A 15,922-nucleotide genomic window follows, 5' to 3' on the forward strand; every position below is an offset into this window, starting at 1 on the left:
AATTACTTATCAGGCCTACGTGAGGAATTTTATAATCAGAATTTGTTGACATGATGGTAAGAAAAAGGACACCTAGATTCAAAATCTTCTTTCCTTTCCCTGTGAATACAATTCCAATTAACTCATTTACCTTCTTCTATTTAAAAAAAGAAAAAACAAAAAACAACTCTCCAGGAAGTTTTCTTCAAGCTTCCTATTTCCCCCAAATCTTCTGGCCCTTGCAAATATTTTATTATACTATACTTTATAGTAGTATAATGGAGAGGTACAATTCAAAGAAATAGAAGTATAATAATATCTTGGAATAATACAGCACATTTATTTGTAGACATGCAAACCATAAATTAAATACAGTCATCCCGTGATACCCACAAGAGATTAGTTCCAGGATCCCCACACGGATACCAAAATCCATGGATGCTCAAGTCCCTTATATAAAATGGTGTAGTACAGTTGGCCCTCCTTATCTGTGGATGCAGAACACACAGATATGGAGGGCTGACTGTAAAGTTAATAAAATGCTGTTGGAAACAATAATGCACCATGCCTCAGATGTTAAAGTTGATTAGATTTGAACTTCTACTTTGATTTGATAGCTTAATCAGTGAAAGCATAGGCTTAGCTTTGCTCCTTGGTATGAAGAGAAAGACACTAAAAAGACAACTCATTTTAATATACTAAAAGTCCTATTTGATGGCTTTCTAGTGACATCATTAGAAGTTGCCAGTGATACCTGTATGCTTATATCTTAGCACTCATTACTCTGACACAGATACAAGGCATGTTGCAACTCCTAAGAGAGAATTTGGGAGTAAGCCTGATTGGTGTAGAGAAAGGAGGTGGGATAAGACTAGTTGGACTGGTGCCCCCATAGCTGGAAGCTGGTCTACACCAAAAAAAGTGTATAAACCCACATTTGATGCAGGCCAGGGTCATGTCCCTTCATTTCATCCAAGGGACATGAAATGAAGAGGTACATCAAAGCCTCAGAGTGGGGAAGTTCCTAAGGACAATTGGGGTCAAGTCATTCTTCTGAGAGAATCAGGCAAGATGATACAAATGATTCTGCAAGCAGTCAACTGTCAGTCCCTGGAAAGGGGCCAGCAGAAATTAGGCAAAAGATTTAGGTCTGGATCCCAATTTCAACAGAGACACGGAGAAAGAATTGAGCTTCCAGATTGGAACCAAAGTCCAATTAAACAGCCAGTAGCAGATGGTGGGGTAAGAGATAAATGCTAAAGCCTGATGCTTACAAAGTTTCCCAGGGGCCCAAATCAATTCCAGAGGCATAGCATACACTAGGTTATTTCCAGACTTCTACCTGCTAAAAGAAAATGGTTCTCATTGGGCCAGGGGTATATCAGAACTGAGACTTCCTAGGCTGACACCATGAAGTGAAGCTAGATGGGCCTAGGGTAGACAAATACTATCTCTGAGCTCTTTAGCAGGAACATATATATTACTTTATTTTATCCATTATCCCACTGAGATAGCTAAGTAGATAATATTTCAGTTTTATAAATGGATATCACTCAAGTTTCAGTAGGTTAAATTACTTCCAGAAGTCAAAAATTCAAGAGAAATAAAACCTAGGTAGACCTGACACATAGTCCAGTGCTCTTCCTACAGAGCTACTGCTGGGATTCTTCCTGATACCTCACCAGCTAAAGTAGCTTACTGGCAGGGATCAGGATATCTCTTTCATTGTGTAAAGCTCTGTAACTCCCATTCTGTTGACCATCAAAACAGGAAATGGGTATTCCTGAACTGCTGTTCAAGTGAGGCAATCAGCAAAGGCATTATTTAATGCCCCGAAGTGTTATTTCCTTTGTAATGCTAAAAGACATCAAATTAGCATGAACAAGAAAAATAAAGATTTAAAAAATAAATAAAATAACCATTCTAGTTTATATATGCGCGCACACGCGCACACACACACACACACACACACACCCCATTCTTAAAAAAATTCTCTGAATTTGAGAACAGTTTTTAAACTTTCAGGCAAATGTTAAACTTCTTAGGTTCTGTGGGGATTTTTTAAAAATCATAACACCCCGGAAAACTGACTTGAAAAGTTATTTGGTATAGTTGACATGTATACAGAAAAGCAGTGTCCTATAAAGAACATGCTCTGTAAGACAAAGGGCATCTAGACTGCCTGTGTTCCCCCAAATCCAGTATTTAATACTCTGAAACCAGCTAATTTATGAACTCTGAGTTCCCCTACAGACTACCACAGATTCAACAGCAGGATACCAGAGCTGAGATTCTCAGGAAATCCAAATGAGCTGGGAAATACAGTTAGCAACATCATGATCTAGTCCCCAGATTAACACCAAACACACTTAAACACAGACACACAGACTGCCAAAAGTCAGCAGTGCCGGTCTCTGCTTTCTATCCTCTCACATTCATTTAACGGTTCACAGAGCAATGATGTGTCAAGCACCTCGCTAGATGCTGGGGGTACAAATGTGAGCTAGATACTATCTCATGTAGCTCACATTCTAGTTAGAGGGATAGAAACTAGAAACTATTGATAATTATAGTACTGTGTGATAAGAACAGTATACTATGATAGAATCATTGGCAGCTAAGGGAGTTCAGAGGAAAGAACAACTCATTCTATGTGCATTGTGGTAAAAAAAGTGAATATCTTTAGGAAGAGATGGCTTGGGTGGGGGGAACTGCTGCTCCGGATATATTTGGTCCTTTGTCCCCGGTTCCTGGCACAAAGCTCCTAAAACCCTTGGAATTTCCTGAGTTAATGGAGTGTCTTTTGTTATTCGTAATGAGCTCCTTTCAGCCAAACTTGAGTTTATGCTAATGAGGTGATGATTGGTGAGCCTCCGCTTAGCTCAGGATGAAGGCTGGTTGCCAGAGAAACCAACTTTGAGATTAGAGGTTGGAACTATCATCCCCACTCCCTGAGCTCCTGGAAGGTGAGAGGGGCTGAAAGTTGAGTTCAATCACTAAAGATTTAATCAATTATGCCTTACTAATGAGACTTCCATAAAAACCCCTAAACAACTGGGTGTGAAGAGCTTCCAGGTTGGTGAGCACATTAAGGTACTACGAAGTTGACATGCCTGGAGAGAGAATAAAAGCTCCATGAGCTGTGGTACCCTCATCCCCACCAATACCTTGCCCTATACGTCTCTCCCATTTGGCTGCTCTTATAATAAACCATTAATAGCAAGTAAAGTGTCTTCCAAAGTTCCTTGAGTCATTTTAGTGAACTATCAAACCTGAAATGAGTCGTTAGGACTTCCTGAATTTATAGCTAGTTGGTCAGAAGTACTGGGACTTTCGACTGGCATCTGAAGTGGGGACAGTCTTGATGGACTGACTTCTAACCTGTGGGGTCTTTGCTAACTACAGATAGTGTCAGATTTGAATTGAATGGTAGGATACCCAGTTGGTGTTAGAAAATCTGAGACTGAATAATTGGTTGATGTCAGAAAACACCACAGACAAGTCAACCGTCTTTTTAACCATTTCTTTATGATTCATACAACTCCCCTATTTGGAAAGGCCTATGTCTTTCAGGAAGCTTATCAAGATAAAGTTGTCTGATAAACTGTGGCAGAGACTCTAATTGTTTCCCAGTATCCATTCTCCTATTCTTCCTGTTAGTAACAGAACCTTATGAGCTTTAGCTGTGTACATGGCCTCCCAGCCAGAGACTATATTTTCCAGACTCCTTTGCAGTTAGGTATGAAGATATGACAGAAATTTAGACAATGATATGCAAGCAGCAGCAATGTGTGCAACCTTTGGATCATGTTTTGACAAAAAAAACTCTTGTCCTCTTCTTTCTCTCTCCTCATTCAACCAGTAGGCTATAGCACAGACATGATAATGGGAGCCAATTTGACCACATAGACAAAGTCACCATACTAGGAGATAGCAAAGCAACAGGCAGAAGGACCCTGGGCCTTGGATGACCTCCTGCAGCAGTGCTGGCTGCCCACATTTGGTCTGTTGCTTGAGCCATAATATTTTGAGGTGTCTTGATTATAGCAATTTTCTCTGTACTCTAAATAACTTAGAAATAAATCTTCATAAAAGTGCAATTGAGCTCATAGCAGCACTATTTACAATAGCCAAGACATGGAAGCAAGCCAAGTGCCCATCAACAAATGCTTAGCTTAAGAAGACGTGGTATATATAGAATATTACTCAGCCATAAAAAAGAATGAAATATTGCCATTTGCAGAAACATGGATGGACCTAGAGAATATTATGCTTAGTGAAATAAGTCAGACAGAGAAAAGACAAGTATTATATGAAATCACTATATGTGGAATCTAGAAAATAATACAAATGAATCCATGTACAAAACAGAAACAGGCTCACAGATGTAGAAAACAAATTTATGGTTACCAAAGGGGAGAGGGAGGGAGGGAAGAAGGGAGGGACAAATTCGGGGTATGGGATTAACAGATACAAACTACTATACATAAAATAGATAAGCAACAAGGATTTACTGTATAGCACAGGGAATTATAGCCATTATCTTGTAATAACCTACAATGAGATATAATTTGCAAAAAAAAAAATTAAAAAAGAATCACTATGTGGTATACCTGAAACTAACACAATACTGTAAATCAACTATACTTCAATTTTTTTAAAGATGCAATTGATATTACTTAATGTGTTACTCTTCCCAAAGGCATTTGCACATGGAATCCAAAAATCAAAGTATGTATAAGCTCCAAAGAAAAATATGTTAATGGTAATTCAGATGTAGTGATAGGCCAGAGGTTTCTGGCTTTGGTTATATTTTGTTTTTAGCTCCCTTTAAATCTCAGCATGCCAACAATTGCCTACTCTGTCACTCCTTTAAGTTCAGCCCTGACTCTAAGCTTTCACATGTCAGTTTTTCCCCTTAGTATGTGATTTCCTTAAGAGCAGGAAGTGTGCCTTACTTACCTCTATAAATCCAGTTCCTAGAGTATAGCAGATGCTCAATAAATATGTATTGAATGCTTCTAGAGAAGGTAACCAAAACAGCCATATTTTCTCCCTTTTTAAAAAAATTTCTCCACACATAGCTTTATTCTAATAATGCAAACAACTAAGTGACAAAAATAATAATGACAGAATAGGCTGATGATGTTGGTTTAAACCGCTTGTCAGGCAGTGTGTTTAATGATTACCCATGTTCTTTAGTCCTCACAATAACTCCATGATGTAGATACTACTATTGACATTCCCACTTTATAGAAAAGATAACTGAGGCTCAGAGAAGTTTAAAAGCTTTCCCAAGGTCTCACATTTAGGAAATGGTTGAAATAGGGATTTAAACCCAGGATTGCTCAGCTGCAATGTAGTCTGCCATATTATCTTCCAGAAATGACCTGGCAACGTGTAGGGTGGCGAGGGGAAAAATTAGCCTGGGTTTAAGAAGGAGGTACAGATAATTAAGCCAATCTAAAGTTCATGTTGTGAGTTGCCAAATCAATATAAATTATATGAGGCTTGTAAGAAACTTTTGTTAGTTTTCTGATCAAGGAATACTTTCACCTTGAAAATCTGTACATGGGGATATTTTTAATCTGGTCGTGAACCTTGGTGCAGTTCCCTAAAAACTGAAGAAAACTGCCCTGGAATGATCATAAGAGGAACTGCTATTTTATATAAATGTTTCAGAGGACACTGGAAGAAAACAGCATAGACATGAAATAGACTTCACAAGATCAGTGTGAACATAATATATTATCTGCTATCAAGCATTTTATTCATCAATTATATTTCTAAGTTTGCTACTGTTTAAGAATATTCAAAGATATATAAAAGTAGAAATAGTATAATGAAACTGCATGTACCCATTATCTAGATTTAACAATTACCAAGATAAAATTTTTATTAATCATATCATGAAAACTGATATTCCTACTTTCAAAGGTAAGAAAGCATCATGTTCACAGATATTGCTTAAATGTTGAAACAAATCTAAAAATCCTAGTCTAACAAACACCCTCTTTTTACAGCCAAGTAAACCAAAGCCCTGAATGCAGCGATGACCTAATCAAGGCCATTTAATTAGTAACAGCCTATATAAGAATCAGTTTCCACTATATCACACTGCTATTTAGTATTAAATACTCCTTAGTTTATTTGAATCCTTTGAAAATAATTGATGAAACGTGGTAAAAGTCTTTTTTTCCATAAATTCATTAAAACAGACAAGGCTATTCTCCAGAGGAGTCTGTCCTGCCGAATTTTCTTCTGAGAATACAAGTTACAAAACAACTCTCCCACTTATCCCCTTTAACAGCTAAATGTATTACAAAATAAACAGTTTTCAATCAAAAGAGTTCAGAGAAACAATCATATAGACTTTTACCATAACATCATGATCTTTCCCTATTTGTCTTGATAATGCTGAGACAGGAACAAACATATAATGAACTTGTTAATGAACTACTAACAGGAAACCAGAGTACACACATGTGTGTCCTTGTATTGAGCCTTAATAAAATTAGGAAGTTAAGTCCCAGCTGGAGGCCGGACAACCAGCAGAAAATTCCTAACCGCCAGGGCACAGCATAATTTTAGGAAAAATAAAGATCAACAATACATATTAATTTTCTCAAGTTGTCATTCTAATAGTGGCATACGGGTTTTAAAATGCTTAAACAGTTCCTAAACCGGGTTTCAAAACCATCTCATCTATTAATCTTTGCATTTAATTTAGAAGAAAACCACAGATTTTATGGATCATATTTATTGCATATTAACATTTGACTTCAAAGTGGCTGTATCACCTGAAAAGAGAACAGCTGGATACTTTACACTAATATTTGTGAACTATATTTTAGATTGGCAGCATATCTTTAAAGAAATGTTTTATTTCTTTCCTCAGACTATGACCTACTTTCTCCCTAGGTTACCGTCATTCATTCATTCAGTCAGTCATTTATTTGACAAACATTGAGTTCTGTGCTAGGTAAGCAGGATACAGCAATGAATGAACAAATTCCTGCCCTCACTGAACTTACATTCCAGTGGTGGAGATAGATCATAAACAAACAAGCAAGCAAAAAAATATGTTAGGTAATGATAAATGCCATAAAAAAAAGAGGCAGGGTAAGAGGTTAAATAGTAATGGGTGGAGTGAGGAAACAAGGTTATTTTAGGAAGGATGATCAGGAAGGCCTCTCTGAGGAAGGATCTGAATAAAAGGATGGAGGGAGTCATGAAGATAACTGAGTAGAGAGTGCTTCAGGCAAATGGAATAGCAAGTGCAATGGCCTTGATGAGGGACTGTGTAAGTTGTGACAAGGAAGCCTGTGTTGCCGGAGCAGAGTAAGCAAAGAAGAAAGTAAGAAGAGGAAAGGTCAGAGAGGTAGACAGAGGGGGCAATTTGTGTGGTGCCTTCCAGGCCATTTTAGACTTTGGCTTTTGTTCTGAGTGAGATGGGGAGCTATTGGAAGGTTTTGATTGGGGAGCATATGAAATTAGTTATAGCTTAGAGATAACTCCAGCTGCTGAGTAGACAATAAACTGTAAAAGGAAACAGTTTCCTATCCGAGAAAGTTTTGTGATTTTCTACCAAGAGATGATGGCAGCTTGCATTATGATGGTGGGGAGTGCCATATTCTGAATATATTTTGAAGGTAGGGCTGATGTGATTTCTAAAGGATTAGATGTAGGGTATGTGAGAGAGAGGGTAATCTAAAATGACACCAAGGATTCTAATCTAAGCAACTAGGTAAATGGTGATGCCATTTATTGAAAGGAGGCACAGTGGGGGAGGAGCAGGCTTGGTGTGGGAATACAGAATTCAATTTTGGACATGATAAGTTTGAGATGCTCATTAAACTTCCAAGTGAAGATACAGAGTAGACAGTTGGATACACAAATCTGGAGCGTAGCAGAGAGTTCAGTACTAGAGATAAAATTTGAGAGGTAATGATATATACATGGTCCTTAAAGCTCTGAGACTGAGAATGAGATTGTCCGGTGACCATTTGGATTGCGTAACAGGTTGAGGCATGGGTCATTCTAAAACTAGAAAATTAGGAACTCTAGAGAATTACCACAACGTTAAAAAAAGATGAACATTTGCTGATTGGAACAATTATCAAACATCACTAGATAAACTAAATGGTGTTCATTGGTTTTAATCTTTCTGTCCTTTATTCTCAAGTACAAAAGTATATTATCTCACATGGTAACATGTCAGAACTAATTCAGTCATCTTTCTTTTAACTTCTTCTATTGTAAATAGTCAAAGTTTCAGCAATATTAATACTACAGTGCTAATCACTAAGTTTCTAAAAGCCACACAGTCTTTTATTCACTTTATAAGACTCATTCTTACAAAGCTCTTTTCTAGAACTTTTCCTTGCCTGGCTGGTGGCATTACTGCATTAAAATATGAAACTTACTTACTTTTAAACCCCTCATTTCCTTTATTTTCTATTCAAGTTTGAAGACCAATTAAAAATGTTTGTGCTCATGTGACAACTAAGGGGCAATAAATGAAAATTTCCCTGAAGAGAAAGTTGTTCAAAGACTCATAATTTCAGGACCCAAAAGACACCTTTAAAAAAAATCCTCCAAACTCATCAAATTGTACACATTAAATATGTACAGTTCTTTGCATATCAATTATACCTCACTAAGCTGTTAAATATAACTTTTTAAAAATATCTTCCTTCATTCTGTGTCACCAAATTGTTGCACTGATTTTCTGTTGCTACTAGTTTCAATTGATCTTTCTGGTAGATTCCCCATTAATCCTTGTGTGCTGTGTTTAAATGTTGAGAGCAAAGTTACATACCATTTTCCTTGGTTCTGAGCTGCTCTGTAGCATATATATGTGACACACATTTAGAAGAAGACACAGAATAGCTAAGAGAAATGCAGATATACATACTAAATTAATCATAAAAGTTTCAGATCTTAGTATAGTGTCTAAGAACATTAAATCTGGAGTCATATTGCCTGGGTTTGAATCTCAGCACCATTATTTACAAGTTGCGTGATCCTAGAGAATGTACTAAACATCTTCATGCCTCACTTTCCTCATCTTTAAAAGGGCTTACTTCACAGGATTGCAGTGAGAATTAAATGAATATGTGTAAAGCATCTACTATGTGCCTGGCTCACAGTAAGCCTATGTGTGAATTAGGTGATAGAAGATTTTAATCAGAAGATCGGGCAGGGGTTGAATAAAATAAAGCTCTATCTGTCCATTTACTTGTCAAGATTTACCCCTTGCCACCTACTGGGGTTACAAGTCCCAATTTGGCATAACGTCTCTGTGATAAGCTCTCAAAGCAGGAATTATTTTCTCTAAAGCATGCATTGATATTCACATAAAGTACTCAAGAGGTCTGTATGGGAAAGAAACAGGTAGGTGTTAATCTTTCACATTTGCACAGTATGACATTCTTATCTTGAGTATTTTGCAAAGTACAAAGACTAGGACTGCTACATTTTAGTGATCTGTAAGGAATGAAGGTATGAATACATGGATGCGTGTATGAACAAAACAAAAACTCCTAGAAGAGGGAGGATAAACATAATGAGAAAATATCAAAAGGGAAGGAGATAGGAAAGCAAGAATTGCTAAGCCATCAAAGACCTCATTCCCACGCTTGGCAACTATGCCTAAGCCTCCTGCATTTTTTTTAAGTAAGAGGAACAATTTTCTGTAAATGCTTAACAGAAATCCTTCAAGTTCCATTACTGATACGAAAGAGGCCCCTCCTTTGGAGAAAATGCAGCAGAGTGTCTCAGGATATAACATCCACAGAAAATTATAAGTTCTCAAACATTAAATAACAATGACCAGATTCCTTCCCTAGTTTATCAGTTCCATATGCCAGAGTGGGCTGCTGAATCTCAGAGACCCAGAAGATAGAATAAAGGATTGTAAGGAAGCCAGTGTAGAAAAGCAGTTATCCTTTCCACTTCTTCCTAAAGGTTGGAAAACCTAAATTAGGGGAAAGGCATAAAAATATATTTTCTTCCCTCAAGAAGCTCACAGGCTAGGCCAGGGAGGTAGACAGGTGCAAAGACAAATATGATACGGTCTACTAAATACTACGATAGAGAGAAGCATTTTTTCCATGTGGGTCTATGGAAATCCAGGCTATGGGTTTCAGCGAGGGGATGATGTCTAAGTGGAGTTTTAAATGATAAATAGGAGGTCTCACTATCTTCTCCTTGGAGTATTGAAAGTATTCCCTATCTTCCCTCTGGCCCACCTTCTCTGGCCCCACAAGAAAAATATGAAGGAGGACTTGAGTTGTCCAGGGAGGGAGAACTTGAGATGGGTCCAGCAAACATAGTTTTTATTTAGGACAAGGTAGCTTGACTGTGTGTAAATTTGGACTATCTTCTTTCTCCTTCATTTAATGTATCAGTGACATTGGCCTTCCACATTACCATGAGTCTTTTAGAATGCCACACTGTTTGACAATTGTCATTTGCTATGTCATCCAAATACTTAATGACACAGACAGACTCTAATTCCAAGCTACATAGATGCTGCTTACTATGGACTCCTTAGAAAAAAATTAAACAGCTGTGAACATTCTTTTTCATAAGGTTTGGTGGGATTTGTTGTGGCCAATATATGCCACATTTAATTTCTTAACTATCATCTATGATATTTAATGTGAGTCAAATTCCCATGATATCAACAGATATCAACCTTTTTTTTTTAATTTCCAAGCATGGTAAATTAGTATCTCTCCCTTCTCCTCCTCAGCCCTTATTCTAGAAGAGTCCCAAAAGAAAAAGGTCATCTCTAAAGTCATAAGAAATATCTTCTGTATGAATCTCCCTCTGCCATGGTCCCCTTCCTGTGTCCCTCGATTTTAAAGAAAATGCTCTTCTGAGTCATCTCTCTCTCATATGCCTGCCACACTTCTATGGGCCAACAGATTCTTATCCCTCACAGACATACACATACCCACGGCACCTCACCAGACAAATAACCATAACCATTAAAATAGAGACAGATTTAGTGATGTGTATTAAGAGCACTAGACTGTGAGTTAGGGGACCTGAGTTTTGGCCATAATTCTACCAGTTACATTGGATGCAAATTTCATTTTCTCAAGACCTCAATTTCTTCAACAGTAAAATAAGCTTGATGACCTACAAAGTCATATCCAGCTCTAATTAGTCTCCAAAAATACTTTAAAATAAAATTTGCTTTATTACAAATACATTTATTTTACACAATTTTATTATAAATTTTACGAAAATTAAAACTTACCTTTCCAAATGTGTGAGACCCAGCCACTTCTTGTGAACTGTCTCTACAAGGCCTGTGTAAGAAGAGTAATATGGGTTAAAAGCAAATGAACTTATATGAAAAAACATATTAAATGTGGTAACCTCTTGATGATATCTGTGGAAAGGAAATTATTCAAATAAATACTGTTTGCTTTTACAAAATGCTTAAGGTAACAGAACTTGTGTGGGCTGGCATAGTTCACATTATTTTCCCTCCTTCCAAGAAGAATGGGTTTTATACTAATCATCACCAGTGAAATAATTATTACTGATATGGTAAAGAAACATACTGAGATATTACTCACACTATCATTATGTTTTGAAATGAGAGGAAACTACTAAAGATTATAATTTGTTTACAGAAGATTTTTTTTTAAAATATCACTTAACCAATATTTTAAATGCAAATCATGCCAGCACACTCCAACATTATATAAAGACAACATGATTCCAAAAGAGCTAGTGTACCAAATGTAGTACTACAGAAGAATCCTTAGGGCCGCTAGGTCTTGCTGCTACATTCAAACCATCATAGACAAATGAGACTTTCTCCTATTTATAAACCTCTTTAGAGAGAAGATTCCACTACTTTCCTCAGGATCCATTTCCAGTGTTTCACAATCAAGATTCCTCCTTAAGGGTCTAACAAAAATCTCCTATGCCCTTTCTTAAGTTTATTTAATCATCTAAGAATAAAGAGACTACTGACTATCCTCCACATCTGAGTCATTGATACTTTAAGACAATTATTAAATTATCCCTCAGGCTTCTCTTCTTTGTGTTGATGAATACTGTTCTTTCAACATTCCCCTCAGAGCACATCTCTTATGTCCCATGACCTATTTTCTGTTTCTCTAGGTAAATGCCTTGCTTCAGAATTCTGGTAAGGCCTGCCTAGATTTGAGATTCTCATTTTATGTTTTACACTCTAAAACCCTTTAGAATGTATTTAGAATTTACATGGGGTCTATAGTATCTTCTCCTTACCTAAGATTTTATCTGCCAGAATAATATTAAGCAATCATCCAGTTTATCCAAAATATAGCTGTATAACCACAGTACAAAAAAATATAAATTTAAAAAATGTAAAAGTCCGAATTCAAGCTCACAAAATAAGAGCAGTGCAGTTTTAGCTTTGTGGTATCCTGTCCAGAAGCCAAGAAATTCTTTGTGGTATTTCTCAGGAAACAAATGTTTAAACTCTTGGGAGAAAGCCAGAAATCTGGAGTGGGTGATGCAGTTCTTGGCTCCCTAATTCTTATGTCACCAGAGAAATATTTTGGCTGAGCACTAGATACTTGTCCTCATTTCCAGACCACTTCATTTTGTGAAGTTAGATTCTCTGGAGAACTACATAGTGCAGGCCAAGGTGCATTTTTATGTTCTAATAGCCATATGTTATATATTTGAAATTTGAACTTTTGGAATGTATGAAGGTATTGCCAATGTAAAAGCTGTCTTCCCATATATTACACAATAGCACAAGAACTAATGCCTCTCTAAGGCTTCTGTTTTCTATTGATGAATCAGACTCTCAACAAGAGAAAGTAATGGTGCCCTTTGGATTTAACCCTGACGTGGTATACAAATCGGACCAACTCTACACATAGGCAGAATAGGTATCACCTTTGTAGTGAGATTTGAGGGGCCCTAAAAGATCAGTCTGGTTCAGTACCTGACTTGCTCTCTTTGGTTCTCAAACATCTCCTTCTCAATAAGACCAACACTATGTCCACTCTATTTAGAACTGCAACCTGTTCCAATCACACACACACACACGCACACACACACACACAGCACACCTACTATTTCTATATTTCAAAGCATGCATTTCCTTCTAATAAACAATATCATCTAGTTAGTGAATTAATTAATTTGTCATTTATTGCCTGTCTCTCTCCTCTAGACTGTAGGCTATATGCAGCAGGTATTTTTGTCTGTTTTGTTCACTGATGATGCCCTAGTACCTGACACACATTAAGTGCTCAATAAATATGCTCTAAATGAATGAATGAGTTGAATAATCCCTGAGGGATAGCTAGTATACAGACTGGCACTATGACATGCTCTACTTTGATATACTATTGAACGCATCAATCATCAGTTAAATCATTAAGTTGAAAACAGAAATAGCAAGTATTATTCATCCAATTGCAAAATATTATTGAATGTCACTTTCGTTTATTTATTTCAAGACATTTATTCAGTGCTCACAAGTTGCATTTCATCATTTATATAGATATATATATTCATATACACAACCACATATGTATTATCTATAAACACTTGGACAAGGGACAAGGGCACACATGGAAGAAGCAAAAGGAATAAAGGAGAATAGAAGAAGGAAAGTGAAAATAAAATGGAGACAACCATGGGCTGATTTGAGAACTGAGAGGATAGTAAGTGGTTTTGGGGTAGCTGAAGAGAGTATTAAAATGGTCAGGAAAAAATCTAGAGGTGATATTAGAACGTAATCAGGAAATATCTCACCTGGATCTCTCATGAAACTTAAGTTAGATCAGGTAGGATAGGTCAGCCTCACTCCACATAAACCTCACTCCTTTTTTCCTGCTCTTGGGATCCCTACCTATTAAAAACCAAATTCCTTTCTCCCAAGGTGCTGCATCTCCCAGGTTTCATTAAACTACTGTAGTTCATTTCCTCACACTCAAAAAAAGAAAAAAAAACAACCCCAAACTTATTTGTTTACCTTAGTTAACAAAATAGAAATGAAGTATTAGACTTGCCTTTTCATGTGACTATAAGCATTCACATTCTCTGGAAATGAGTCTGAAACCAAATGGGGAAGCTGCCCCAATGGTTTCCCTTTTGTGCTTTCCATTTTCACTTCTTATCTCTAAATGATTTCTTTTTAAGTAGAATTGACTAAAACAAGAACAAAGGGAATGCTGAAACCACTTGAACTATAGGAAGCGTTTGGAAATGGTAAGCAATGTCTACATTTCCCTCTTTCTCTTTTTCAAAAAACCCCTGTAACATTTATAGTATGTTCATTGAAACAATTTGAACAACTGGAGGAAACTGTCAGCATTCCAAAGGCAAAACACACTAAAAGGCATTTATTTTAATTTTCAGGACATAGCTAATATTTTTCTCCTCTGTCATTTTCTTTTTTCAGTTTTTCATGATACTAAGCTTCCAAAGTAGTTTACATTTGAAAAATAGTATAAACACATCAGAGCTGTACATGGCTTTAAATTTTATATTTATTTTTACATGTGAGTTTCATAAGAAACCACTGAGATAGGAAGAACAGGATGTATTCATCCCATTTTCTAGATGAGGAAAACAGTGCATTTTCCAAGATCACATAACAAAAAATTGTCTATCTGCTAACAGAGATCAGGCTGCCTTTTAATGTTGTCTGTATTCCTACATTCTTCTATTTCCATTTAGCAGATATTAATTGAGCACCTAGCACCTAGCACTAAAAAACCAAGAGCTACATACTCTAGACACAAACATAAGACACAGTCTCTCTCCCCTCAAGAAAATTAGTATTTAGTATAGAAAACAGACATGTAAATAAATATTGCTAATACAGTAAGAGGTTGTATTAAAATGGTGGTCTCCAAACTTTGTAGATAATAAAATTCACTGTTTTCTTATTTTGAACACATCCTCTCAGTAGATGTATGTTCATTTATACATTATACACCTACATTGTCATCATTAGCTAATATCTTAAGGCAAAAAACATTTTCAAGGTAAAGTTCACTATTACTATACAGGATATAAATTCATATATCAAAGTCTTGTTAACTTTGAACACTGTAGGCCAACATTTTAGCAAGTCTTATTAGATCATCATGTTTTTTGGATTTCTTTTGTTTTGTATTTAAACTAATAATGTAGTTTGCAAAGAATGCTGTCAATTTCTTATTCAGTCATGCTTACATTATTAGTAATATCATCAATATTCTTTGCAGGAATCTTTTAGAGTCATTTTGTGAGGGTTAGTTCAAAATTTGATGATGTGATTGAGAAATCTAACTGGGAACATGTAAACTGCAATATCTTGCACTATGGTGAAATTTAATAAATGAGTGTTTTGGTCCATTCCTCTACACTTTTGCTCTGGGATACCTCAGAGATATTATATGACATCACGTGTGACCCTCTGTTATCAAACAGACTAAGTGATGACAACATTGTTTATATATATATATGCAATTATATATATTTTGTTATTATATATAATAAAAGATTCATTATTTTTGATTAAAACAAATAGACATTCTTACATGTATACTCAACAACAATGTCCACCTAAAACAACCCCTAGAGTATATTTCTCTAGCTTGACATACCACTGCACCAGTCCGTGCAATGGTCAGAAAATGAATTTATAAATTTTGAAGTATTTTCCAAAAAGGACTAAAAATGTTTTCTGTTGCTTTCTGATCCCTAACCAGAAAATTGTCTAGCCATGGTGTCTCAAATTCAATCCCCATGCCTTCTAGCTGAGCTTTTACTATATTTACTCTATAATTTTAAAGATCACTTAGGAAGAAAGAGTGTAAGAGATGGTCGTAAACTGGTTACCAGACTAATTAAATGGTTCTATTAATAGGCTAAGATTATCTCATGTGTTATTACTTTATTTAGAGACTAAGTTCCAAGTGAT

At 36.2% G+C, this 15,922-nt stretch overlaps 1 protein-coding gene across 1 annotated transcript in view; it reads right to left on the reverse strand.

The window, feature by feature from the left end:
- Positions 1-11,299, reverse strand: part of IL13RA2 (interleukin 13 receptor subunit alpha 2) — a 68,778-nt gene extending 57,479 nt beyond the window's left edge. The window contains exon 1 of the mRNA XM_059911229.1: positions 11,252-11,299. The gene's annotated coding sequence lies outside the window, so the exon portion shown is untranslated. The remainder of the gene's footprint in view (positions 1-11,251) is intronic.
- Between the last annotated feature and the right edge of the window lie 4,623 nt (positions 11,300-15,922).

This window comes from Balaenoptera ricei, chromosome X (assembly GCF_028023285.1).
Source record: "Balaenoptera ricei isolate mBalRic1 chromosome X, mBalRic1.hap2, whole genome shotgun sequence".
NCBI classification, from domain to species: Eukaryota; Metazoa; Chordata; class Mammalia; order Artiodactyla; family Balaenopteridae; genus Balaenoptera; species Balaenoptera ricei.